We start from the raw sequence: 26,513 nt of genomic DNA on the forward strand, positions 1-26,513 counted from the left end.
ATAGTGTATTAATGATGAAAACTTAATTACTCCACTTCCATGGGCTTTACCAAAGCACATCCTTACAATAATGATTCTTCTATGAAAAAAAAAGGTCTTTGCATTTAGTAAGTCCACTCCTCTTTGCTGACTGTAGGTGTAGAAATAAAACAGCAGATATGTGGATAACACAAGTAGAACTCAAGGGCACAACTCCTATACAGACATCTCACTTTTAACACCCAGGTCCCTAAACAGCTGAGCTTCTGTATCTGTGCTCAGTCAGACTCATCTCAGCCTTCACAGGACTGGGCCTTTTAGCTTATGCCTAAACTCAGTCAAAACTGTAAATTAGCTGTTCCTCAGTCTATCCACCTCAAAAAGGGTTTGATCTAGTAAGACACTGCCACAGTTTAAAGCTGGGCCAGCTATTAACCAGGTGGCAGATGCTCTCTGTTAACCCTCTCCCCCCCCCCTAAGGCAAAGGGAAAGGGAAAAGGGAGAGAGACTTATGGGTTGGAAAGTTAAAACAGTTTTAATAAACTATAATAATGAAAAAGAGTATAATAACAATAATAATAGAAATAATCAAATATATACAAACATATACAAATATATACAAAGCCAAGACTGAGAGCTTGGAAATCCTCCTCAGGCAGAGTTGCTCCCCCCAGCACGGGCAGAGGAGAAAATGCAGTAGCTCCCCCCAGCACGGGCAGAGGAGAAAATGCAATAGCTCCCCCTGCCATCACACCTGCAGGCTTTTAACTGGAAAATTGGCAAAGCTGGCACCAATCAGTGGGAGACAGGAGGGCCCCTCCCTCCTGGGCCCCACCTCCAGGAGGCAGTGGGTTAGTGATAAATAGGAAAGTGAGAATGACATGTGTGGGATGGAATACCTCGTTGGTCAATCTTGGGTCACCTGCCCTGTCTGCTCCCCCCTGCAGCTGCGACCCCCCCCCCTTCGGCTCTTCACTCGTAAGCAGTGAGGAATTTAGCAGTGACCTTGGTTTCTCTAAGACTAATTGGCCTGGTTTGGGCCAAACCAGAACAGACACACCAGAACACAAAATGTAGCATACACACAGGCAGTTAACAGGGATTAAAGCTCCCACGCTGGAAGAAGGAGATCCACATCACATTCCTTCAACTGCTTGAGGAAATTCAAACCACATTTCTTCCCTTGCATATGGATTCCTAACCACAGTCTGTAGGCTCTTCCCAGCACCAGTGGAAATTACAGAACAGGTCAATACAATAAATGGTGACAAATCTCTAGGACAGCCAGCATTCCCCGAAGAGTCCCAAAGAAATGTAGATTTGAAACTCCTAAATCAGTTATTAAGGGCATCCTCATGACCAGAGTAAGGGAGAGAGGTTCATGTGACACTCAGTTTTTAAAGGATCTGTTGCACTTCTGGAGAACCAGGGATTAGTATGTCTGACTTCTGTCTCAAGCATTGGTAGAAATGGAGTTGAAATGGCTTTCATAGAGAGATGTCTACTAAGTGTAGTAAAGTTCTTCAAAGCAGAAAATATGCCTGTGGATAAAGGTCACATACTTGATGTAATGTTCTTAGATTTCTAAAAAGTTTTTGATGAGGTCAGTTATCAGAACCATTTAAAGTAGATAGGATTTAATGAGATAAGAGGGCAGATCCTCCTGTGGATTAATAACTGCTCAAAAGATTTGTAACAAAAAGTAGTGATAAATGGTAGAAGGTAATTGCTAATGAAGTCCCACAGGCATCCAGATGTTCAACATATTTATGAAAGGTCTGGAAAGAACGTGAATAGTGAGGTAGCAGGTTTTTTTAATGATACAAAATTGTCTGGAGTGGTCAGAATTAAAACCATCTATGAAACATTTCAGAAGTAACTTTTGATCCAAAATGGAGAAAAAATGGCAAATTTGATACTGAAGAATAAAAAGCCATGCACATAGCCAATAATGAAACTCTATGTATGTATATACATACACATAACTAAAGGCATATCTACATGTGTGTGTACACAGTGCTGGACTCTCACCCAGCTATCATCATCTGCAAAGGAACGATGAGTCAGTTGGCAGAAATCTTTGAAAGAATCATTTCAGTGTTCAGCTGTGGTCAAAAAGAAAAAAAAAAAGGTGTTAGGAAACGTTAGGGAAGGAAGAGAGACCAATATACAGAACAATGCCACTTTAATAAACCCATTGTGCCTACACACTTCTTGAACACTTATGCAACTACCTCACCTCAGAAAAGATTTATGAATCAAGATACATGAAAGTTCAAGACAGACCGTTGCATATCCAGAATGACTCCCATATGAGGACAGATTAGAGAACAAGAACTGTTACATTTGAAAAAGAACTAAGCTCCTAGTCCCTGCATTTCACACAGTTGCTGAGCTGTAATACAAGTACATCTCAAAAAGAAGTACTTTGGAAGTATTGGAAGTAGTTTACAAGCAGGAGATTCCAATGTCTGCTTAGAGACACCCTAGAACTGGATGAGATGAGGACATAGCTGAGGATGTTGTATAGGAAGTCAGTCACCCAGCTTACAGCTCTGAATTGCACTTTTAAAATCTGAGACTTTGGTAGCAAGGATGGTACTAAATCAGGAAGAATTAGTTGCAGTCTCAGCTGGAGTTTTCAGAGCTGCAAATTAACAGTGGAAAGGAAAATCTTTAGACATTAAAATAAAGTATGTGTTTAGCAGGAAAGCAGAAGTACCTCTGAAAATATTATGATAGGGAGCCATGTTTCACATACATATTATTTGTTTTAAAACATAGAAGTTTCACCTTATTATGAGACAGACGATACAAAGCATCCCAGTTTGTTTCTGGTATCTAATAATCATCTCATACCAACCTTCTACAAAGAAATATGTTAGGACCTTCATGTAAAAGGGAAGTCAGATTGCTGTAGAGACCCAGGGCAACATAATACAGGCACCTTGCAGATACAGCTGTACCACTGCAGATGATCAGGCTCAAACTGAAGGGCAGCAGCATGTGCATATTTCCTCCCGATCAGGAGACAAGGTAGGAGGTGCGACATGTTCTGACTCATCATTAGATGCTTTTGGTTGTGAGAGGATTAGGGCAGTAGTACCAAAACTCCTAAAAATCTCTCAATGTTATGAAAATTCCTTCTGTCACCTGGATCCAGTTGCTGTCACTACAGGGCAAACTAGCAGATCAAAAAATGAATCTTAACAAATCTGGTGAAAAAAAGAAACTAGTGGCCTTCTGAAAGGATATATACAAAAAAAAGCTAGAAAAGGGGCAAAATAAGTGGATTTATCAGTTATGCCAATCAGTGAGTGCAAATTGCAATTCCAGATTTCAATAACTCTGTATAAATAAATTCCTGTTGAGCAAATGATCTGCAGAGGATAGCTTGTTTCTTCCTACTCACACACACACATGTATATTCAGTATATTTTTCCCTCCACTTGTAAAACTCAGTGAGAGGTAATGAAATTTTCTTTTAAAAGAAGGTTTAAATTCTCCTAGACTTTTTTTAAAAAATGTGTTTGGTTGTATTTTCATAGAAATAGAAGAGTATTCAAAGTACGTAACATTCACTATCAGTGCATTAAATCTACTGCACACTCAGTAACCCATGTGAAACTAAAAATAGAGGCAAGCTGGGAAGGATTAAATCCTGGCTTCATAAATCAAGAGCAAATTGATATAGAACTGAAAATCTCTCCTCAAATTAGGGCCCATTGCTGATTGATGTATTTGGCTGATTGAGGTATTGCTGCAAGTTTTACAGCACGACTTTCAAAGTTATCTAAAGGAGTTAAGACAGCCATTGAATATAAACGGGGTCTAAATCCCATAACTTCCTTTGCCTCTTTACAAAGCTTTGACCTACATTTACATTGTGGTGCAAAAAGAATTATTTTATTCTTCAGGAGAGTTTTCAAGATCTTTTTTTTTTTGCATGTTTTTCTTACCTGTTGAACATTTTTCAGTATGTGATAGCTGCCTCGCTGCTGCCAGCCGAGTGTGAACACAAGGTTCCTAGTAGTGATGGTAGTGATATTTTTTTCCACTGTAAATTATTCTTACAGTTGCAATTACTGTTGTTGTTGTTATTTCTGAAATATTTCTGGGAGATACATCACAACTTCAGGGTCTGCCAGAAGATGTAGTTACTTTCTCACAGCAATCATTTGGTCATTTGCAGTAATCCTCAGTGTTTATAATGATATCCAACACATTCTGTTTACCCTGCCAAAAATATTCCTCTCCCTTTGTGTCAAGTAAAATTCAGGCTGAAGTTCTAAGCATCAGGTCACAGGGTTGTCTAAAAAAGGGAAATGTCAGGCAAACTCTTCATATCCATTCCGCTTGGGGTTTCTTCTTCTTAAAGCATCTGCCCAGCAGCCGAGGTCAGCTTGCCTTTTGCCTCAGCTAGTCCCCCTAACACCTTGTCCTGGCCTAACACGTTTGTGATCCTGGGTAAGGCTGACTTTACCTGTGTACCAAATATCAAAAGCCATGCTTGAAAATTGCCAGCCCAGTTCTGGATTTTTTCCGTACGGTCTGAATAACGAGCCTGTTCATATGCTGGGATTTTCTTCAGACCATCGCGCTGGCACTGATGAAAGGCTTGAAAGGCAAAGGGCAGTGTATGTGAACAAGGATGTCAAAATCCAGATCTCTGTGAATTCCCTAAGCAGAAGAATAGCACAACTCAAAGCAAATTAATGTCACATTTCTTCTCAGCACCGCTCTTTACAATATTTGTGTTTCCAGGTGGAGTTTGGGTTCTGGCACCACGCTCGGCTGGGGTGGCTGAGTGATGCTCGCCGTGGGGAGACCTGCAAAGCGGCTGTTTGCTCAGAGACTCTGAGCTGGAGTCCTCTCCACGGGGGCTCGCCGGCCTCTTGGCTCCTCAGTACCAGGCATACCAGTCAGAAACATGCAGGAGGGCAGGATCAGGCCCTGAGCAGTCTTTTAATCCTATCTTACAGGTCTCAGTGAGGAAAAGCCATATTATCTTGTTGCCTAATACTGTTATTGGGGTACAAGAAATCAGCTTAACCAAAAAATCCTCTGTAGGATAAGTGCAAAATATTCCTTTTGCTTTTAAGTTAAAAAATTATCCACTGGGATGTAGAGGGTAGAAGGAAGAAAGGAATTTCTACCTGAAATCAATACAATTTTATTATATGATGATTTTTTTTAAGTTGGTTAACATACCAGATACTAATCCAGTCATTAAAGAGAACTTCATGTCTGAAATGTGGATGTTTATTTTACTTTTTTTTTTTTTATTTAGAAGGTAAATGCCCATTCTTGTAGGAAAATAATATACTTGGAGCTGTGTTATTTCCTGCTGTTGATTAGTTATGAGTGGCTGGTATATCTTCAGCAGAGAAATCACAGGCAGAGACTTCAGTGAAATCCTGGCCTCACTTCAGTCAGCGGGGGTTTTTACTGCGGCTCTCACCAGCAACACGTTACACAAGTAGTTCTGCTTTTAAACAATCATAATGCTTTGACACTCGTAAGGTGTATTTTTCGCAGTGCAATGTTGTATAGTGGATGTTGGTTTTATGCTTCCCTGGACAGTACGTAAATCTGAGCTAAGACCTTTCCAGCAGCCCTAACACCAGATGCACTTTACTGAAATACAGTCTGTGCAAAACATTGCTTCTCAAAACAAAAGCAAGGGCCTGGGCAGAGCCCTGCAGAGGTGAACGTGAACGGTTACAAACCGACTCTGAACCTGGGCTGGCTTAACACATAAATACAACAGGTTACAGCCTTGGAACCCGCAGGTGTAGGACCACATCAACCTCTAGCTTTGGAGGGTTTTTTTAGTTTTTAGACTGTATGGACACAATAAAAGTTTTTTTTGGAAAAAAAAACCTGAGGATAGGGGAGCAGCTTCAGGGAGACAGAGTCTGGAGGAAATGGCTCTGAATATGGGGACTTGTCTCTTTGCACATCTATTCCAAAGTTTGGGGTGTCCTAAATAAGGTAGAATAAGGTGAGCAACAAAACATAACCCCACAAAGCAAGGTCTGTCTGTGCAAGCATTAGCGAGTGCTTCATTTCTGCCCTGGCTGAGCCTGAGGCAAAAAATTTCTTCCCCATGCTCTAGCAGGGAAGAGGGCTCTTTGCAGACAGAGAAGCCAGACTGGCTTTAGGATGGGAGTTCATTTATGAAATGCGATTTGGGGGAGATGATAGTGCTAAACAGCAGGGGATGGACTTGCTTAAGCCTCCCTGGGCTGGGGGGAAGTATGACTCTGCCACGTGGGGTGGGGGGAACGTCCCAGGCTCTCAGCCTGACCACAGCCCATCACCACATGCTGGCATGAGCGGGGCTGCAGGGTGTCGCTCCCAGGCCTGCTGGATACCATCCCATCGATCTGTGCTTTCCCTTCAGCGCTCCTATTAACGCAGCTGTAATTGCTTTCCTTGAATCGTTGGGAGATGCCCTCAAATCCGAGGCTTAAATGTGCACGTCTCCTTCCCATCCAGGCAGCCTACTGTAAATCCACCTGATTCCACCTGAAAACACACTCCAGGACTTCAGGTCTGCAAGGCAGGATCAGGCCCCGGGCCCTGAGCACCTCCCTGGGCTGAGAGCCTGGTGCAAAGGTCCTGATCCAGTTCCACTGAGGTCGATGGCAAAGCGCCCATCCATCCTGGGGAGAACAAAAGGGTTGGGCTTGGCAAAGCATTTCCGTTAATGTAGGAGACAATTACTGATGCCTCTTTGCAAATTGCTCTTCTTTGACATTTTTATAACTCAATAATTTCCAGTTGTGTTCCCACATTTGCCTCTTTTGTGTATAGTTTTCCTATTTTTGAGTGCATGGTTCACAACATTTAAACAAGCACTAACAACAAATTACCTGCTCAACTGGGTTCTGTGAAAAGGGGCCCTGAAACTTATTTACAAATTGAAAGGACTCGGGCAGGGAGGGAATAGTCACCAGGAGCGAGTTGCGGGTGTACTGCAAATCACGCACGGTTTTTTAGCCATTTGGGGAGAGGTGAGGGCCCGGGAGGAGAATTCTGTGTTTTTCACCCGAGACTTTCTTTCACCGCGAAAAATACACCAGATTTTTTTTTTTTCTGTTGAAAACTCTCTAGAGAAATGATCCATCAGAGAAATAAATCAATATGCGAACAATCCCACAACCGACTAATTTGTTTTCCCGTTTAAAGAATTAAGCCTACTTTGTATTTGCTTGTTTATTTCTATCCTACTGTAATAAAATAAATAATACATATTTACCTCTTAAAAATCCCATTTCGGTTTTAAACACATTCACGACCCGATCCAAATTTCTCAGCCCTCCACAACTCTGTACCAGTGTTTTTTTGACACGGAACTGATCAGTCCAAATGCAATTTCTCCTCTCCTCACTTGAAACACACAGTTGTTAATAGAAGAAGTAACTACGTACTTTGTTTTATTTTGTATTTTTTTAATTCCTCTAAATCTCCGCAGTATTTTATTGCGCGGCTGTTTTGATGTATTTCGACCCGGGCTGATATTAGACCTCTTGCATCCCAGCATCTTTGGCTAGCACTGTTCTCCCGTTTCAGTAGCTTAATTTCGTTACGATTATAAAGAAAACTCACGACGTGTTTTATACATTATTTTAGAGAAATGAACAGAGCACGGATTATTTTTAAAGCTGCCGACCTCTTACGCAGGTGGTTGTGTACCGACCAACTTTAAAATTCGGATGCGCGTCCTTTTAGGTGACTTTTTATCGCCGTGCCAATACCCCGAAAATTATTTATGTGTCGGGTTTGCGGCTGTTCTTGTTAGTCCCGGCATTTTATGTTTTCCTTTGGTTCCCCGAAAGATAAACTGGGACCTACCAAAATTTGCAATCGGATTTGGTTGTCTTCTTCATTTCGAGACATCTTTAACATGGTCCCGAACATCTTTAACATTTAAAAGGTCCTGTTGGACACAAAGTACCGACATTCACTCATTGCTGTGCAAGAAGGAATTTTAAATCGGAATAATCTCTGCTTTCTTTTGTTTGGTTGTGGGGTTTCATTATTATCATCATTATTATCTGCGCTAATATAAATATAAGGTTTAAGTTGTATTTATGCGATGTCTGAATTGCAGGTGGAGGGTAAGGATCGGGGCCGTATTTTCCTTTTTTTTCTCCCCTGTCTGTGCTGCGGGCGGCCGGGGCAGAGCCGCGAGCCGCCCTTCTCTACCCCGGGGCGGAGGACGGCGGCTCCCCGTGTCCGCAGACACCGGCCCCGGCAGCACCGTGGCGGGGCCGGCTTGCCCGGCCGCGGCCAGCCCTCGCCTCGCCCTTCGTGCGGGGCAGACACCCCCTTTACAGGGCTTTGTCCCCCGTGAAGCCCCCGCAAGTCGCGTCCCTCCCGTCCTCGCTGCATCCCATCATCTCTCCACGGTTTCCCCGCTTTGCACCGGTGAGTCGGAGGCGGGCAGTGCCCCGGGCCCGGCAGGGCCGGGCCGGCGCCGGGCCGTTTTCTCCGCACGCCCCGAGGGGCGACAGGTAAAAAGTAGGAAAAAAAAATCCTTTTCGGTGTCGTCGGAAGAAGCAGCTCCGGGAGAGGATGGGGAGAAGGGTCCCGGGGGAGGCTGCGGGGAGCTTGCGTGACCCCGGGGAGGAAGAAGGAGGGCAGCTGTCCTCGGGCACTCGAGTCGAGCAAGGCTCTTTCATCTTTTCTGTCGCTTTGGCTTAATTTAACTCTGCCCTCCAACGCCCTGTGAGTTTAATCACATTGGATCTCCTTCAAGTCAGAGCCAACGACTGGAAAGAACGAAAGAATGAGAGAGAAAGAGGACGAAAGACTGAAAGGGAGAGAGAAAGGAGGGAAGGACAGAAAAAGAAAGGATGGAAGGACAGAGGAAGGAAGGAGGGAAGGACAGAGGAAGGAAGGAAGGAAGGAAGGAAGGAAAAGAAAAAGACAGGAAGAAGGAAATAAAATAAAGAAAGGGAGGGAGCGGGGAGAGAGAGAAATAATATAAATACAAATATAACATTTAAAAATTCCTTTTTCTTAAGGAAGAGGAATAAGCAGTTCAAACTGTTTCTGGTGACACATGAACCACCAGCAGAGATGCTGTTCCCGTTTCCCAGGCGCAGCCGTGGCCGCACAAGCGCGACCCGCGGGACGGGCGCGGCCCCGCGGACGGTGGTTGAAGCTCCTCCGTGGGTCCGAGTGGGACTTCGCCGCTTCTTCTCACATCTGTGTGTGTGTGAAACCATTTGTAGAATTGACATGCCACAAACGTGCCTTTGTGAGAGCCCGCTCGTCCCTGGGCACCTTTGAAATCTAGGACTGATTGGAGTTTTATTTTCTTTTGATTTGTTTTTTTTTTGTTGGTGGGGTGTGGGGTTTTTTTTTCGGGAAGGGGAGCAGCATTGCAGTTCTGGGCATTCTCCCTTGAAACGAACAGGGAAAAGGTTTGATTTGCTGGTTTTGTAGGAATACCGTCATGCTGTCTTGCAATCTTTTTACTTGTGCTTGCTCTGCTGTTTGGTTGCAAGAGGAGAAACCGGAGGGTTCACACCATTTCCTGGAAGCCTTGGTTAATGGGCGCTTATTGATTAGTTGTCAGGCAGGCCCGTGCCTATGTCTGTGCCGGGGAAGCGCCGGCGGGTTGCGCGGCCGCTCCCGCAGCCATCGCTCCCCGCACGCATTTCCAGCGCTGCGGGGCCAGAGGAGAAGCCGCTGCCTCGGCGGCCGCGGCAGCCTGCGGCGAGCTGGGTGCGAGTCATCAATTCCACCCAAGTGTCTTTTTGTTCGTTTGTTTATTTGTTTGTTTGTTGCTCTGTCTCTGTCCCTCAGCCCTCTCCCCACCGCACCGTGCAAGTGCCGCAGAGCCCTGCAGCGCCCTGCGCTCCCCGCCACCGCACAGTGCAACGGGGAGGGAAAGGCCAACAGAGCAGGAGCCTTGTGCCGGCGGGCAGCAGCCGGGGGCCGGGGAGCTTCTCCCAGAAGCGCCCGGGCTGCCCTTACCCGGAGCTGGCCCTGCAGCCCCGCCGGGGCCACCCCCGCCCCAAGCCGGGCCACCTGCGGGGATCCCTGGATGAACCCGGGGGTGGGGGAGACCACCCCCCCCAGCGGAACAGGGGGCTCGGATCAGCCGGTTGACAGACTTGTATCACCTTTGAAGCCTTTTTAATGAGCAAATTTGCTCCCTTCCAACCCCCCTTTCTGCCCCATCTACTCTGTTCATCCTCAAGCGTGTCGTCTCGCGGGGAGGGATGGGGCAAAGGGGCGGTTTCTGTCGCAGGCTGCGGGGGAAGGTGAGCTGCTGCTCAGCCCTGCTCCTTGCAGGACCCCGGCGCACAGCAATGCTCCCCCTTTGCATATCTGGCAAACCCAGCGTCCCCGGCTATTTTCCAGGGATAAACCTGTCGTCCCACTCCTCTCGGTCACCGAAAAGCGGCCAGCCCTCGGTCAGTGCCGTGCGTGCTCACCGGGAGCAGCTGGGGAAGAGACTAGCAGAGCTTCAGGCCGACCTGTGTCCCCCCCCTCCCAGGGGACAGGACGAAGGGACACCCGCTGACAGCCACGGTCAGTGACAGCCCGGACAGTCCCAGGGATGGACCAGGGCCGCCCCTAGGAAGCCCTAAGCCTCCTGGGGGACAGCAGGAAGAGCACCAGTGGCTGCAGCTTGTATGTGGGTAAAATGGGAAACTTTTAGGGCCGCCCCGGCCCCAGCCGTGCTCTAAGATATACCCACCCGGGAGGGGCAGCCCGGCCCCAGCCGGTGGTGACAGGCTCCCCAAAGCACCTGAGGAAACGCTGCTCGGATCTTCAAAGAGGGTGAAATAGAAAACCAAGCAAACAACCACTCCCCGTCCCAGTGAAGGCGGTGGGTAAGAGCTAAACGAAAAGAGGGACCCAGCTCGGATGGACAATTGTCGCTTTTGTTTGCCTTGGCTATCAGTTCATTTTCCAAACTAAATTCAGGTCGACAGCGGTGATAAGTCCTACTTCATAACCTTCCTGAAATTTTCCTACTGGTCGGTACAATTCAGGCACTCATTTTACTTAAAAGAAAAAAAAAAAATCCCAAAATGTGCGGAATTAAGGCTCTACCAGGATTTATGCTTTCGTATCAGCATCAAGCAGCATCCCCACATCGAGCAGACCTGCAGCAGTGAGTGCTAGCAGTTACTTTTCCTAGGGGCACCTTTCCCCTTTTGGGATAAGCAGGCTAGTAATTTAAAAGTTTGTGAAGCCACATGTAGTTTTAAATAGGCATCGCCGTTAACAAGAACAAACCCCGTGCTAATAGCCCTTAAATACCGCGCTAATAGCCCCCATGTGGAAAGAAATCCCCAAGTGTTACAAATTCAGTTTAACGATCAGAAAGCCGCCTGGGCAGCGGCGAAATACGAAAACTCCCTTCTCCGAGTTTCCTGCCTTTGATTTATTTTTAACTGCGAGCTCACGGGAACGCAGCGCCGGAAAATCACGACCAGATGTACCTAAAGAGGGTCTTTCTTTGCTAAAATGCCATCTTTTAAAGTAAAAGGGAAAAAAAAAAATCTCTGAAACAGTTTGACTTTTGTTTTTAGCCTGGATGTAATTGCAAAAAAAGACGGGGGCAACGCACCGCTGTGCTCCGTGCAGAAGCGCGCAGCTGGGAGGGAGCATCTCGGAAAATAGAGCGCAAAGGAGCTGCGCTGGTCCAGGGCAGAGCCGTGCCCGGTGGGGAGGCAGCCCGGGGGCCCAGGGCCGTTGCTCTCCATTTTATCCCGCGGGAAGATGTCCGGGTTTAGCCCGGAGTCGGGCGGACAGTGGCTGCTGGCAGGAGGCGTTCGCTCTGTGCCGGGGGTGCCGGGGTCCCTGCGCCCCAGCTCGCTGCTCTCTCAGGAAAGTATCAAAGATCTGGCTGTAAGAGTGGGTTTGCAGAAGGAGGGAAGAGACCAGCCCTGGGAAATGAAGGGGCTTTTTCCAGGTAAGAAATCCTTTGCCTAACCCTAAGTAGGGACGTTTTATTGCCTTGAAATTTTTGGACGAAAAACATCTATTTCATATATGTTTCATAAACTTTATTAGTATTTTTTTTTCCTTGAGAACTACATCTGGAATGGAATCGAGAAAGGGAAACAAACATGGTTGCGCTTGCTGCTTGTTCTCATTTGTGCCTTTATTCCTCAGTTCTATCTAATATTCCATGCAATAACAGCAAATAATGATGGGCCCCTTCATCTCCTTGTCATTCTACAACGCTGGATTCTCCTGGTACAGTAATTTGGGCCTGGATGTACCTGGATAGATTTATTTTTAAATTTCCTTTTTTTTCCTGATAAGAGATTGACAAATTGCCTGAGCAGTCGCCTGTAAGGAGAGTACAAAGCTGTCTGTCCGCGCCTTAGTATCGGATATTATCATTCAAATACAACCCTTTTTACCTTGTATTATTGGAAAAGGTTATTGGGAGCTGCCTTTTGTTGCAGGAAATCCCATTTAAAAATTGCTTTATAGGCCATTTGCTGCAATCCTCGACACTGATCTCATTACAGCTCCCTCTCACTGCTGTTTATAAATCCTGGTATTTACCAGGCCTTGGCGGTGATGCCTGGTGGCATAGCTTGCTGGAGGCTGTCGTTGGGAGGCTACAAAATGGAGGTTAGGTGTCAGTTTCTGGGTAGTTTTGTCTGGAGAAAGCATTATTATTTATCAAAACAGCCGGTCAGAAGTAAATCTTGTGTAATGACTCATCCAGTATAATCTCTTAAACCTCGGGGCTGTCTGTTTTGCAGAGGATGCCGGTTTCTGTGCTGGAACATTCTCGTGCAATGGCCTAATTCAGCCAGGCAGGGAGAAGCACCCCTCTAAGTGATGGGTTAATTGTCAGATTGAATAGTCTGAAGAAATATGAAAAGGTAAATTAACAGAATTAATCTTCATTTTAAACTGGCCATTAAAAAAAATCTGAAGAGATACTCTTCTGGAATATATCTCTGGGCAGGACTGCATGCTTGCAACTGCAGTTATCTAGCTGATAAGTTAGAGCATCTTTTGGGTGTTAGCAACTGTACCGATAAAGGGAAGAGTTAGACCTTAAAGCTCAACTTTGTCTTGGAATACGAAGCTGCAAAACACATGTTGGGCAGAGATGGAACAAAGTGCAGCGATGAGTGCACTTTTGACTGCTGTACTACCAGGTAAAACCACAAATCAAAACCAGGCTGAACAGTCCTCTAAAAATCTTATATTATTTTAGTGGCAGCTGGGTCTAGAACCAGGGAAATATGTGGCTACACTTTCACTTCTGAAATCGATGGTACTATGAAGATTTTAAGCCCATTTCTGAATAATAATGGGATGATCCTGATGCCTATGTTTAAAAGGTTTCTGTTAAATCCGTGTAAGGCCAGAGCTGGCAAGAAGAATGACGTCTTTTGTCTCCTTGGAGTATCTGTCCCTGATGCCTGAGTCCTCAGTGGGATTTGTCTGTGGCAGTGCTGCCAGGTTGGTTTGGGGTCAGGTATCTTCAGAGGAATTGGAGAGTCTCAAGGTCACCAGCCAGCACCCAGAAAAAAAAATGGACTTTCAGGAAGAGCAACAAACTGAGCAGGGAGATGCTTCCATCCAGAGTGTGTTTATATATAGTTAAATGGATTTTTCTGTATTTCAGTTTGTGCCCATTGCCTTCTGCCTTTTCACTGAACACCACTAAGTGCAGCTCCATCTTTCCTCACAGAAACATCACTTACATATATTGATAAGATTCCCCTGAGTCTTCTCCATGTTTAACAGTCCCAACTCTCTCAGCCTCTTCTCACATGACAGATGCTTCATTCCCCTAATCGTCTTTGTGGCCCTTCACAAAGCTTATGCCAGTAAGACCATGTCTCTTGTCTTAGGGAACCCTGAACTGGACCCAACACTTCAGATGTGTCGTGCCATTGCTAAGCAGAGGGGGAGGATCATCTCCCTTGGCCTGCTGGCAAATTCAGCTTCAGCTGGAAGTTGGTCCCATTCCTGCACTCTCAGACCATACCTCTATATTCCTCCTGGGTCATCTGCCCTTGCTTCTTTTCTGTGTTTTAATTTCTTTGGAGTTTCTTGTTCATCAGTGCAGGCCTCCTATAGCTTTTGCTTGAAACCCTGCATATTGGGATGCTCTGTTCCTGAGCTTGGAGGAGGTTGAAAATCAGCCAGCTTTCCTGGGCCATATCCCACGGGATTCTTCCAAGAATTTGCCCTGAACGGGCCAAAGTCTGCTGGGTTGTCATCCTGCCATTCACTCTTCTCCTTCCTCTCAGGATCCTCAACTTCACAATTTCATAGTCACTGCAGCTAAGGCTGCCTCCAACCCTCTCATCCCTGAACAGTCCTTCCTCATTTGCAAGGATGAGATCCAGAAGGGTGTCTCCTCCCATCAGCTCCTTCACCAAGAAGGTGCCAGGGAGTTATCATTAATGCACCTTAGAAACAGCCAGGATTCCTTGTACCCTGTTGTGTTGCCCTTCCGGCAGGTATTGCAGTAGTTGAAACCCACCATGAGCACTTTATAAGAAAAAAATATTATATAAAACTATTATAAGAATAAATAATTAAATAAAACCATAAGCAAAAACATGATCCCTATTCAAATGGACATTTTAAGTTTCAGCTATTTAAGTATCTAATGAACTACCAGATGGGAATTACTGTGTTTTTCTTGGTGAAAAAAAGACCCAGTTCAAAAGAAAGCTGTACCTCCTATAAAACACTGTGTCCTAGAACTGTGGGGCATGCCAGAGAGCTGTCATATTACAGAAGGTGTTCCAGTTAGGGACCTAAGTTGGGATGCCTGGACTAAGACTGGATCCATTTGGAGAATCAGGGTCTGCGGTGGATTGACCCTCGCTGGCAGGTGAGTCCCAACCCAGCTTCTTGCTCACTCCCCCTCAGCATGATTGGGGAGAGAATTGGAAAGGCAAAAAAATGAGAAAAGTTATGGGTTGAGATAAAGGCAGTTTAATAAGTGAAGGAAAATCAAACAAAAAGCCCAAGTGACACAAATGTAGTCCCTCACTATCAGCAGACCGATGCGCAGCCAGTCCTCAAGCAACAGCTTCTTTGGAAACACTACCCCCCAGTTCTATTGCTGAGCTTGATGTTATATAGCATGGACTATCTCTTTGGTCAATATGGGGCAGCTGTTCACCTGTGTCCTCTCCTAACCCCTTGCTCACCTCCTGCCTGCTTCTTGGCGGGGCAGAGTGATAAGCAGAGGAGACCTTGACACTGTGTGAGCACTTTTCAGCAATAGCTAAAACATTGATGTGTTATCGACGCTGTTTTGGTCACAAATACAAAACACAGCACCATACAGGCTTCTGTGAAGAAAATTAACTCCACCTCAGCCAGACCCAGTGCAAGGCCTGACATTGTTTTTTGGGGAAAAAAATCGAAAATCTGCCTGAACGGCACAGATGTTGTTATTTTTTATTTTGTAAGGAAGAAATTATGGTGACCTTTTTGAATGTTTTCCACATGGAAAATTAGATGGCGGGTGAGAGTAATGATACCTGACAGAAAGAAAATTATGGCTTGACTTCAGTAGCACCTTCTAGCTGATCAGGAACCTGGGAAATAGGGCTCAAGGTGAGGAGGAGAAGAAATCATGCTGCTTCTGGCACAGGATCCCTCCAGGTGCATTTGGCTGGTCTGAGATGTCAGTGATAGGATTCATATGGGGGTCCAAGGCAGGGCAGTTTGGTAAGACCTGACCTACTCATTTAAGCACATTTTTTTCTAGACATAGTAAGTCAGAGATGCGGGTAAGAGTGGGTTCTGATAGAAGTATAACGCCTAGAAATCTTTTTCTAGTCTGCCCTCTGTGTATTCATGGGCAGCTAATGCTTTTGTTCCTGTACTTAAAGAATTTCTTTGGCCTAAGTACTTGTCTCCAATACTTAATGCCTTGCTGTGTTTATAGAGAGCATCCCTCTCTCTCTGAGCTGCTGATTTTCTAGGCTTTCCATTCCCTGGTAAACTTAGGACAAATCCTCAGCTTCATACAATCACATATCACGGTATCTTTATGCATGTGAAGAGTCCCACTGGAATCATGCACAAAATATTTTACGAAGAGGCTGGCTGTGAATTCATAGCCGGCAGGTAAATGGTCTCCGTGCCACTTTAAAATGGCATTTAATAAGTCTGGGAATTATTTTGTTTTCTTTTGTCCTGTTAGTGTTGGTTTACATTATCTATTATCTTAGTTTACCTTTCACCATTCAGAAACAGAATCTTGTTCAATTTCTGAGTCTCAGCCTCAGTGGCATTACCAGTGCTTCCTCGTAGTATTGAAATGACAGCAGAAGAGATCTGATAAATTTGTGTTTAAATTGCATGGAAAATTACTCAGGTTTTCATTTTGAGACATTTTACATGAGTATGAAATTTTAGTAGGAATTATTTTTATCTGAAAGTAGAAAACTGTGGCATTATAAGAGTTAAAATGGAGCTCGGATGGAAAGCACCGAGGAGCTGATTGCCCAGGTGGGAGGACGACCTTGGGAGCAATAGATAAAGAGAAGCTGAGTTAGGGTTTGTGCCGAAGTCTGCAGGGAGCTTGGCTGAAAGGGTCCAGCTGGTTTTGATGGCCTGTTTGCACATGTGGGATGGGACGGCCTGATTGGCTGGGAAGGTACTGAAGGAGTGTATGAAAGGTGGGTGCGCCACAGAATAAACGTCTCTGCTTGCTGACATGATTCAGAGTCCGTGCTGTTAGTTGCCGCAAAAAATGTTCTCGGACTGTAGCTTAAATGATAATCATTAAAAGGTGAGGTTTTTTTCCTTTGAAATTCAGCTCTTGTTTGGATATTTACACACTGATTTGGGGAATATTCTGGGATTGTTTTCCATGAAGGGAGAAAATGCCCATTGATGTGTTATTTTGGAAAGCTGTGTTGCAAATGGCTTTTCCTTTTAATGGGGATACTTCATACATTCCTAGTTAACAGTCTTGTTTAGTGGGATGAAGCAAACAGAGCTAGTGCAATAGATTTCACTGAAAGATACTCTGATCTTTTTTAATTCACTATTTTTAAAAGACATTAACATCTACCCAAACACAGAATAAAAAGACAGTTTATTCCTCCAACAATTTACAATGTAAATAATTCCAGAGTTCTCAGCAGAATCTGAAATCTCTGTAGCCCTTCGATTCACCATCTGGGTGGTTGATATTTCAGCAGTAAAGTAGCACTCCTCCCAGCACATGATGCAATGGGAACCACTTCAGCTTATCAATAAGGTCATTAAAGTAAAGCTGTAATGCTGTTTTTAGAAGCAATTTTACAGAAACTCCACAGAAGTCCACAATCCATAGCACCACAGCCCAGCTGTCTGCAGTGGCCACTGGGTCTCACCTGAACCTTTGCCTCAAGTGTGTCCATCACTTGAAGACTCTGAGTTGCCTAATGGCTGACCTGGTTGCTCTGTGGTTTGCAGAGAGTGGTCTGAAGGTTTTCCTTGGTATGTTCACATAAATACTTTATAGGTGGTGTGAACAGACCTCTGGAAGAGGGAACACTGAATAATTCTTACACCAAAGTAAAAATCAGGGTTTGTGGCTTCTGGAGGGTATCTGCCACTCCTGGGCTCAGGTCTGGCTTACAGGAGTAAGGGGCTCTTATGTCCCAGGCTGGCACCCAAGCACACATGTGACTGTACCTCCAAGAAGGTGATTGCTTCAGGAGCAGGTACAGTGCGTGCCTGCAGCTGCTCACCGCCTGGGAAAAGCCCACATACATGAGCAATGTCATGGGTGAGATAAGTATGGTGATGGTTGGGGCTCTTCTATCTTTGCTGAGGGATGCTGCCTGGCATCATATGAGGGCTGGCCAGACCTACCCTGTGCGTGGTAAGAGCAGCATAAGGCATTTCCCAAAGGCCGTGAGCTGTTAGTGACCTGAATGCAAGAGGGTCTTGGTCAGCTCAGCAAGATTCACACCTTTGGCTTGATTTATCTTGAGCCTCTTCCAGATACTGAAAAGACATACCATGAGGGTGGGGTTTCTTCATCACTGCATGCAACAGGCTGCCCGCTCCCCTCGTGGGGCAGCCACCTCCACAGGCACCCAGCAAAGCCCAGTTCACCCCACAGCTGCTGGTCCCATGGGCAGGCACGACTCTACCAGCGGGTGAGCAGCTCAGTGCAGCAAGACAGAAACACCATGTGCTTTTTGTCTACCCACCTTACTGATTAAAAAACAGGAAGATTCTGATTTCTTGTGGTATACATACAACTAGTTCTAGTCCATTACTGACCACACACCCAGCACAGTAGGGCTTTATTTGCGAGTATGAAGCATTGGCATTGGTGCATCTGTCCTGGACCAACTCAGTGTTTCTCAGCAATTTAGGTAAAGCTGAGGATAATCTCACCTATTTTATACTGACGTTCCCCCAGGCACCATCTAGCAATGACTCTGTCTTCTTTCCCACTGGCTGCTGGCACTGTTGTCCTCATGGGGCTGAGGGTTAGTGTTTGGGGTTGGTGTTACTGGCCCATCAGCCTGCCCACAGCAACTGCAAGCTCTGCCTAGGCCGAAAGGCAATGTTATTTGAGGAGATGCCATGACCCAGCCAGGATAAGAAACCATCAATTTCAGGAAGCAACCAACCTTTAAAGTGCTGCATACTTATATGTGCAATAAACATGTGCATGAATCATCTACAGAAAAGAATACTGGTTTGGTAAGATTGTATCCTGCATAATTAGGAACAACAATACAGCATTAGCAACAACAGATCAATAGCTAGTGCAGGGTAAATGGTAAGAAAATGTCTATTCTAATACATGATTTACCAAGAATCTTACAGTCAGCATTATTTCTTACGTTCATCAGCAATACAGATTAATATATTTTAAAAAGTCACTGACCTGATAGTACTTGTAAGAAAAAAATGGGCAGGATTTTTTAATGAGAATGTACGAGAGAAAGAAAAATACTTACTTTGGTGACCTCATCTGTGGGCAATCCCTTTCTTGGTAGCTGAGCACTCAGCGTGTTTCTTCCTCCGCTTCACCATATGTAGCAAAGCAGTGCTCCGTCTGTTGGAGGGTCGCTACTGTACAAGGATTCAAACTTAATAAATTGTGGGGGAATTTTTTGCAGACATTTGTAATTTCAAATCATTGAGCTCATGGCCTTTGAATCATTGCGTCACTTCATGATCAGCAGGCTTGTAAGAGGAACCTTGAGATAACATTTATATCTTCTCTTGTGGAAAGCCATTGGCACTGGGGCTTGGTAAACAAGAAACCAGGCCAGATTTAGAGAGGATTGATGTGCCCAAAGGGATCAGAGCGGTGCAGGGAGATATTTTATTCTACTGGGTTGTGGAGGGGACTCTCTGGAGAATGAACCACTGCAGAAGTCTATGAGAAGCAACCTTTAGTGACTGGGAGAGGGTTAGGCAAGGCAAAGGGTGAAGAAATGCCACTATTCCTCCTCATGCCTGGATGTCTGTGGGTATTTAACAGATAGATAGTTTGTTCTCTACTAGCAGCCTTTCTGCTGATGAGACACACCAGGCCAGGAAGGAAAAACCAGCACTGGATTCTGGGATCCTTTCCAGTCACACTGGATACTGTTGTCGGCACTCTCAGTTTGATCTCCAGTCCATCAAACTCTGCTGCTTTTCATAGGAGATTTCAGCCTCTGTTCAGGTACAGTATTAAGAAAGTCTCAACTAATACTTCTTAGATTTCTCTACATAATATTATACTTCAGTGAAAATCAAGTGATTGACAAAAAGAGAATTATAAAAGCAAAAGTTGTTGGGTTTTTTTTCCAAAGCCTTGCCTCACTTCCACTGACAAAAATGCGTAAGAATACTCAAGGGCCAGATTTGTCTCCACAGCTCTCCCAGGCAGGCTGACCTCTGTGCTCTACATTGGGGAGAGCTGGGGCTTGATCAGGGACACCAGTGCAGCCAATTGCCCTGAAAGAAAACCTTCCTATTTTTCAACTGATTCATGTGAAGGAAGTGCTAAAAGAAATTTTCCAGCTGTTGCTCCCAAACGCCAAAACTTACTGAGCTAAATTTATTCATCTACCTTACTGTATCTGAGAGCAAAACTGATCTGTCATGTCTGATCTTGCCTTTGCATATGATCAGCACATTAGGGCCATGGGTCAGGAAAGAAAAACCAAATGAGCAGCGTTTTTCAAAACCAGTTTCCCTGCCAAGAGAGTTGTTCAAGAATGATGCCTTAGGCTGGCTACTTACTCCTCTGGATGAGCAGCTGAAAATTGCATTTGAGGTCTCTCACCTTTGTCATGTGGTGTCTGTATTTGTTCATTCACTGCTTCATGCTGGACAGGAGACCCAGAGGCTGGTTCCTCTTTTAAACACTGCTGATGTCTGATATGTCCGTAATGGAGCTGTCAGCTTCCTCCTGTGCCCAAACCAAGAGGTTTCCCATCAGAGAAGGTTATATACTGCTTTGGTCTTTAGCTCACCACGAATCACTGATAGTTAGGTGTTTGGAAATGTGTTTAGGAAGAATTTAAAAGAAATTAAAAGCAGGCTTCAGTACTGACATAAAGTTCAAATTGGGTCTTCTTAAATCAAGCATCAAGAAGAAAAACTTGAAGAGCGTTTACAAAGAAAGCACGAGGTGTTGCTAAGATCAGTAGCAATATCTCTGACTATATTTTTATCCAGCAAGGTGTTCTTCCTGCATAAAAGCATTGGAAGGCAATGCAATACTTACCCCTAGTCAAGTGTCCAGCATCCAAAGGCGAAATTCTCTCCTCTAGTGGTGGTAACATTAAAGCCAAAACTCTTTGGCTTTAATGGGAGCAGGTGAGGTCTGCTGTGTTTCCTTTTTAAAGAGCCCCAAATGGTACAACGGTTACTTTATGGCAACAGCAAAATGGGTCCCTTGTCTCAGTCTATCAATCAGGTTCCTAATGGACACGTGTCCACATATAAAAAAAATCCCAATTAGCATTAATTGGCATCCTTGTCCACAATTTCTGTGGAGAATTCTGTAATGGGCATGGGAGCAGAAGTCCCTCCATTTCATGCCAAGAAAGGTCCATTCCGAACAGATCGAAAGGCTGGTGGTGTTGGCACCAGGAAGCTTCGTTACCATTACAGTGGCAGTGTACAGGACCTTGGCTTTTAGGGCTGGCACTGGGGTCCCATGGAGAATGAAACAAACCCCCTTGTGCTGTTGGCTGTTTGCAGGATGGTGTTTCCAGTTGACCCTGGAGAGTGAAGGATGTTTCCGGACAGTGCTGGAGGCAGCCGCGTGAGCACAGCGTGCTGCCCTTAGACAACCTATGGCAGGAGAAAAGTGTTTCCTCCCCGAAAGAGGAAGCAGAACAAGAAGCAGATGGTCTGTAGACCTTCCCTGCCTGCCGAGACTTCACCAGGTATTGGCTCACAGGAATCAAAGAGACTGTATCGCTAGTAATCACACTGTGTTTATTTAGCCATGTTTGGTTGGCTGTTTGCTTCCTTTAAAAGGTTATTGTCCCCTTGACAGCTACGAGCTTAATTTAAGACCGTGGTTTGAAAACCATGCAGTGTTACAGACACAGACTTAGCAGGAGAAGAGCAGAAGAGTGAGCTTAACATGTCTTTCTCTGGAAAAAAGACTAGGGCAACAAAGAGCCCGTGTCAACTGCTGAAAAGCTATTTTCATGGTTGTCATGGGGACAGGCTTTACATTTCCAAAAGCTTTATAAAGAAGTAGAGCAGAGAAAACTGCATTAATAATTTTCCATAGAGCCGAATGCCATTTTCTTCCGGACACAACTGTGGGCCTGATTCACTTTGTCACTTAAATTTAAGCATACGATCAAGTGAAAAGAGGGTGGAGGACTAGAAGCAGACCCTCATATCATGCCTACTGCTACCCCTCTGCTTTCTGGCTGCCAGATGACTCTGATCTCCCCCCAACGCTGAAGGCAGCAATGCCAGAGAGAGGGAGTGTGAAAGAAAAGGCGTCCCTTCCTCCTTGTCTTTGGCTGCATCCTGACAACAGCCATGGTCTTTGCTTTTCTCCTATCTTTCTTTTTTAACTCACCGGTGTTATATGGGGTTTTTTTGTTTGTTTTTTTACCTTTCAATTTGCTTGTTCAGTCACCTGTCACTGGTTTGTGTCCACCAGTGGCACTGCTAGTGCACAGCAGCCACACGAGCTAAAACTAGCACGCGTGTGGCAGGTTTGGAGTGATGGGTCAGACTCATTTCTCCAGCAATGGCTCATGAGTGAAAGACACAATGAGAGGCAGAACTGACATTTTATTCCCCTCCCTCCATCTTTGTGTTTGCATTTACTTGTCTCATAAGAAACAGAAATCTGGTTTCAGTAGCAACACAAGGTCTCAGACAGAGTTTTCTTCCTCCTGCCCATAAATGAGAGTTAACACTGATTTAATAGGACAACAGCAGTCTGTCAAACCAGACCAAAGAGAAAAAGATTAACATAAATGTCACTTAAACTTTAAGTGATTTATTGTGGTTTCTTTTGATTTGTACTTCCTGAAAAATCCTCATCTCACACCGCCTTATTTAATGTGTTAAACTTTGTCACAGTGAAATTTATATAGTTTTCTTTCCTCTTGCTCCAAGAAAATGATAGCTTGGAAGTGCCAGTTAAATACAGTTGTAACACGTTTGTAAATACGTTGTTGTACATTGATATAATTTATAGTTATACCATAACTTCTGCGCAGATATACAAATGAACACATATAAAGCAACGCAGGTCAAAGACATTTATAATTAATTCAGTAAAAGGGAAAATAGAGTTAATTTCCCCTCATGTAGTCTGCCTGGTAATTTACATCAGTGATTACAAGAATAAATTACTATATTAAAATAATTTAGAATTAACCATAATTCACGTTAAGTTTCTGAACTTCTGTGACTGTGAGTCAAAGTAGGAATTCAACCAGGCTTGCAGCTTTCCTCTCTTCTGCTTTGCAGCTGGGATATGTGGAGTTCCTGACAGTTTTTTCCAAATCCATGGTTGGTAACAGCATCACGACGTACAGACAGTCTCTGCTGATTTGCTTCTTGTTTTCAGGAAGCCTCCGCTCCGCAGCTCTACAAAAGAAGCAGTAAAATCCATTTGGTCCTTGGGACCACTGTTTCACATCGCCAGACTGAACTTTCAGCGGGGCATTCATCTAGCTGCGGAATATGACCTTCGTAACAAAACACACATTAATTTTTTTTGTTTGAAGCCAAAAAGAGTGTCTCATCATCAGTGTTGTCTATGAGCATACTGATTCATTAATTCTTATCTCTTGTCAATGTACTTACAGTAGTAGAGTAAGATTAAATTTGGGCTTAGAAAAATATTCCACTAATTCATCTGCAATCAATGTTATAGCAATGGTGATAATAAGAAACATACAAACCACCTGGTGCTTTTATACTATAAATACTGCAGAAATGCTTATTTAAAAGAGAATTTCAGAAGCAGAAATATGAATTTAAAAGCACAAATCTCTTCTAACGAGCTAGTTCAAAAATGTTTGGTAGGATTCATTCTCATGAGGATTTTAAGGGATCTGAAAAACTGTTTTGACCTAAATCAGAATATATAATTATTTTTTTAAACAGAAATCTTCCCAGAACATCCTCAGTTGAACAAAACATCTCGTTTCAGTAATTGAGTAATACCCTTATTTACTTTTACTATTTAAAAATTAAAAACTATTATTAACTGAAATATGAAAATAAAAATTCTATCACATGAAAAATATAAACTTTTTCTATTTTATGTATAGGAACACTGGAAATTCTCCTGAAAAAAAAAACCTGATTTTGTTAAACTCATGTTTTTGACTGATTAAATATTTAATTGAGTAACTTGGTCATCCTTCAACTGGGCAATAATCAAATTTAGACGTGTTAAAATTTAGGGTTCTTGATTTTTGGGACAGAAGACTCTTACTAAAATGTATTTAGATATACTTAATTTCTGAATTACTGGATGAATTCTTCGGGTCTGTGCTCTGCAGTAGATATGATTACAATAACGGCCCTTCCAGCTTCAAAATTGATTGACCGCATAACTTCATATAAAATCATTTGGTACTTTTTATACTGAATTGCAAAAGACAGAAGACTCCAGCTTCAAATCAAATACTTGAATAAATACCTGAAAGTGCTCAGAAGGTTTTTATTTATTCTCAGTGGAAGCACTGGGCAATCAGGATTTCTAAGAAACTTCAGGATGTTGATGAAAGCAGTTAAGTGCATTTGAAAAAATCGGGTACTGCAGATTATCAATGGTTTATCCGTAAGGATAATACACCCAAGGGTAACTTGGCTGCCGGGCACATGTTTGGTGCACTGATGCGTCGAGCTTATACACACTGAAGTCACCGCATCTCAAACTTCCTGGGTGAATTTTCATCATAATCCTGCAGAGTCACTTTGTTGGTTTTCCCTGGACATGGGCTTTCTCTCTGTTACCCTTCCCCAAAGCTTCTGATTTTTTGAGTACTTCAAGGCTGCTGTTCTTCTCTTTAGTGTGCTAGTTGAGACAGACACACCTGGGTTTACAGAGCTTTTAGATATTGCAGTCTGTGAATCTGGTCAGTAGAGAGAACGAGTACATAGTCTTCAGCAACAAAAGAGGAAAGAGCATTTCTCTTTCTCAGTTTTCCCACCATCTGTAGTTTTTTCAAGGTTAAGTCAGTTTTTTGGAGGTTGCAGCATTGCCTTCCTGAATATTTTTTTTCCAAATCTTGGAGTTTCAAAGGACCTAAGTGATTTTTCACTCACCTTGGCTGGTTCAATAGTCACAAATAGTCTCTTCCACGAAAGTAGATCCTCTTTTTTCATTTTCTTGCCTGAAATTTTCTTTTCCTGTGTGTCCTTCCTCTTGTCATTTAAGATTTTTTTCTCTTGGTGTTGCTGTATAGGGATCTCTAACCTTGAAATCCCAATCCCTCCTGACAAACGTGCCTTTTGCTAATGAGGAACACCACAGTCCCTACATGCTCCTCTCTGTGTGATTGTATCAAGGTTTAACAATCTTCTGCTGTTCCTGGTCAGGGACTTATATGGCATAGGTCTTCCATCACATGCTGGACCTCAGTTACACAGAAATGCTATGAATACTCATAATAAAGCAAATTCAGAAATTCACTGATTCAGAGTTCACAAATCAAACATAGACTTCCTAAATTGCCTTATAGAGCAGTAGACAGGAGTATTTGTCTTGGATCCTATCATTGAGAAACCTGAGGGAAAAAAAATAAAGGAATTTACCAGAAAAAAAGTATCAAAGTTCTTTATGGAAATGTTTTTTTTTTCTGTAAAGAATTCTCATTGTATCAGAATCCCTGAAAGCAAATTCTTCCCTTTGTCCTTCCTGAAGCATCAGAAACACTGAGGAAGTCTTCTCCGGGATTTGTAATATCCAAAGTGAGACATGAATCAGTACCACGGTGATAGGGGAAGGTACGTTTAATATTCCTTCCCGAGATAACTTCCCCTTGTAGTCCTAACAAAGCAGGGTAGAAGCCCAGTCACACTCACTCCAGTGTGCCTTTTGTGGTTTTTCTTCCATTTACAGTCTAAGATCCCTAAAACTGGAAATCGGGAAAAAGGAGTGGGACATACTATAAGGAAATTCTGCTAGTAAGGTGCTGTAGAAGTGCAAAGTATCCCCAACCCCACACAGTGACAATACTAGAAATAAAATTTTCACCCACTTCCTCTGCTGTTCACTAGACCAAACTTTCACCAGTGGAAACATGCACATAATTCATGCAAATATTATTTGTCTTCACTTGGTTTTTATAGCCACGCTCACGCTCTTTTCTTTTTCAGGAACAGCCATATATCAGAGCTGACAGAGGCAAAACAAACTGACAGCCACTCTGTGCTGCTTTCACAGGCTCAAATTCAGGCAAGTTCAGTCCAGACGTAGAGGTAACAAACACATGGACAACCACTGTAAGGGTCACATTGCAGTAAAAAATGTAAAGCAGCCTATTCTGTTGCTGTCATTTCAGCCTGAGAGATGAACTAGAGGCTGGTAGCAAACCATAGTCAGATTTTCTAAAGAGCATATGTGGTGATACTCTAATATAAGTCCTACTCAAATGCATGAAATATACATATTCTCCCTTCTGACCAAGGAGCAGTGAATAAAAATATAGGAGTGTGATTTGTATCTGTACATAGGGTGCTGAAATCAATACAAAAATCCTGTGTCCATAGTTGGTTGTCACAGTTGAAAGATTTCTGAAAAGTAGGAGGCGGTAGAAAACAGAGGAAGGGAAAAAGAGCATGAAAAGAATAACAAACAAAAAAATGTCTGGCAACTGAAAACAAAGCCAGACAAACTCAAATTGCAAAGAAAACAGGTTTTAACCATCATGGTGATTCAGCAGGGTAATGTCCTACCAAAGGCAGCCATGTGAGGTCCATCTTTTATGTCCTTGATTGAAGACAGCCTGCCTTTCTACAAGAGGCACGTCTGCCCCATAGAAACTGTGCCTCAGCCAAGCATGAGCTAATCAGTTGAGCAGGACAGAAAGCAAACGAGT

This window comes from Nyctibius grandis, chromosome 6, assembly GCF_013368605.1.
Source record: "Nyctibius grandis isolate bNycGra1 chromosome 6, bNycGra1.pri, whole genome shotgun sequence".
Classification (NCBI taxonomy): Eukaryota; Metazoa; Chordata; class Aves; order Nyctibiiformes; family Nyctibiidae; genus Nyctibius; species Nyctibius grandis.